The sequence below is a fragment of the Nannospalax galili genome, unplaced genomic scaffold (genome assembly GCF_000622305.1).
Source record: "Nannospalax galili isolate Female #2095 unplaced genomic scaffold, S.galili_v1.0 scaffold33, whole genome shotgun sequence".
Taxonomy (NCBI): domain Eukaryota; kingdom Metazoa; phylum Chordata; class Mammalia; order Rodentia; family Spalacidae; genus Nannospalax; species Nannospalax galili.
Window position 1 is genome coordinate 1,406,709 of NW_008335436.1, and position 2,762 is coordinate 1,409,470.

Sequence of the window (2,762 nt, forward strand, 5' to 3'; positions counted from 1 at the left end):
AAAAACCAAAACAGAAAAAAATCCAAGGTCTTAGGTCCCTCCTGAGAGTTTTTCAGGATTGAAAATAGCTCAGAAGGACTTCCTGACATAATTTGTTCTCAAGTTTTAAGCCCAAACTGGTTAACTTCAAAAGGCCTCTAAAAATCATAACATTGCTTTCCTAAGGAGCTTTACTGAATGATGTTCAAAGTTTTCCAGCCCAATTATTTCTTTATAAAAACAAACAAACAAATCAAAAAAACAACAAAAAAAATCACCACCAAAGTGGGGCTGGGGAGATGGCTCAGTAGGTAAGCGAGCTTGTTCTGCAAACATGAGGACCTGTGTTCTAATCTCTAGCACCGACATAAAAAGCCAGGCATGGCCATGCCTGCCGAATCCCAGATTGTTTGGGAAAAGACAGGAGGATCCTGAGAGCGTACTGCCTAGCCAACCTGGTCCAAGTGACAAGCTTCCATTTCAGTGAGAGACCCTGCCTCAAGGCAACAGGCAGAGAGTAATAATGGAAGATGCCCAACATCCTGCTTTGGCCTCCAAATGCACATGCACGGTCATGCACTTACTTACTGTACCACACACACACACACTTACTCACTCGTTTTTGGCATTTTGCTTACAAATCAAATCCACAGTCTGAAACTGTCCATCCTCTTGTGACATCCAGACATCCAGAAATGCTACAAGTGGTCACACGAAGCCCACTGCAGAGGGTGTTCCCACGTGACTCTACTTTTTAACACACATTATGATCTCCCTCGTTAATTAAGTTCCAAGAACCTCCAATGGGTTTACCCCTTAGGTAGCTAAGAGCCTCTCCTTCATGAGAACCTTTTTGTGGGGTGGTGGAGAAGAAGGTTGTGACTTCTTTCTCCAGAGCCAGCATCCCATCACCCTTACACTGTGGAAAAGCTCAGGTTCCCCTTACCTCCAACTGACTACAGGTAAAGATCCCTGTCTAAGAATGTCTGTTTGGAAGACAGACCCAGAAATTATCCCTACCCATAAAACTAATATTTTCAATTGGGACAGTGTTTATATCAAAGGATCCAACACTAAACTTGAACCTGTGCTTTCAATAAATGGCTTTCCAGCAGGATTCACTCCACTTCCTCAGGGAAAAACTTCCACTTGAGAGCTAGCCGAGTACTTAGCACCTGGTGTTTTGCAGAAAGGCTGCAAGGCACGTATTCCTGATTCTGGAGGCTTAAGAAGTGTGGTGGTTTGAATGAAAATGTTCTCCATAGGCTCCAAGTAGTTGGACATTTTGTCCCCAGTGGAGACAAAATTGGGAGGGCTTAGAAGGTGTGACTATGCTAGAAGAAGCACGTCACTGGGGGCAGGCTCAGAGAGTTCTTAAGCCTTGCTGGATCTCCAGTTGCTCTCTTGCTTCCTGTGCTGGCTTGAAGATGTGAGCACTCTGCTGTCGCTCCTGCTCCAGCCACCTCTGCCACCATGCCTCCCCTCCTCAATGGACTATAATCCCCCTGAAACCGTAAGCACAAATAAAGTCTTCCTTTCATAAGTTGCTTTGGTCAGTGTTACCGGAAGTTTACTTCACTTGTCTAGATCTCTGTTGCTTTGTCTGCAAAATAGACTAATAAACATGAGTATGTGGAACTTCCAGAATTAAATGAGGAAGTACTTGCCTAGCATGAATGAAGCCCTGAGTTCCATCCCTAGTACCTCATAAACCAGGCACAATGGCATAGGCCTATAATCCGTTATTGGGAAGCTGGAGGATTCCTAGTCATCCTCAACTACGTCAAGAGTTCAAGGCCATCTTGGACCATATGGCACCCTGTCTCAAAGAGAAGGAGGAGGAGGAAGAAGGAGAAAAAGAAGGAGGAAGAAGAGGAGGAGGAGGAAAAAACTGGCTGTGGCTATGGCTCAGTGGTAGAGCACTTGTTATGCATAAATACCTAGGTTCAATCTCCAGGGGTACCCGAGAGAGAGAGAGAGAGAGAGAGAGAGAGAGAGAGAGAGAGAGAGAGAGAATTAAATTGTTGTGCACTCTTGCAACCCCATTATTGGGGAGGCAGAGACTGTTGGATTCTTGGGCTTACTAGCAAGCCAGCCTAGACTACTGGGCATGCTCTAGACCAGTATGAGAGCCTATCTAAAAAAAAATGTGGACAGCACCTGAGGAGTGACACCCAAGGTTGTCCTCTGGCCTCCACACAGGCACACATATGTGCATGCACACCCACAAACACATGAACACCAACAACAAAGAGAGTCCCCATGGCAACATCAAGAACTTCCCAGAGAGATTAGGCATGGACCTTTGCACCTTTTCTTTGACTCTTCACACCTACAGTATGAATGCTGCCACCTCGGACCCTGAGTCCCAAAATCAGCTCCTCAGACTGGTAAGGCAGTGATCTGGAAGGATCTCTACCTGGGGTCTCTATCTTTCCAGAATAAGTCTGGACTCCAGATAGGGAGACTTTTGCATCTTGTAAAATGGATTTCACGAATGTCTCACACAAGGGTATGTTGCCTTTATTACTCAGTCAATCAATGCTAGATGTATGCTCTTACTTCTGTTGATTGGGTGGTGTTTAAATCTCCTGTGCAAAGCCACATTATGCACTATGTTTTCCTTTGGGACAGTTCAGCATCCTTATACCATCAGCAGTCCCCAGCGTGGGGGCCATTGCTTTGATTCCGTACTTCACAATGTTTCCTGTGCCTTCCTGTCCATTTTACATGCCTGAGGGTGCCAGGTAAGTCAGTTGTATTTTCCTTAAGAGGCTGTAAGC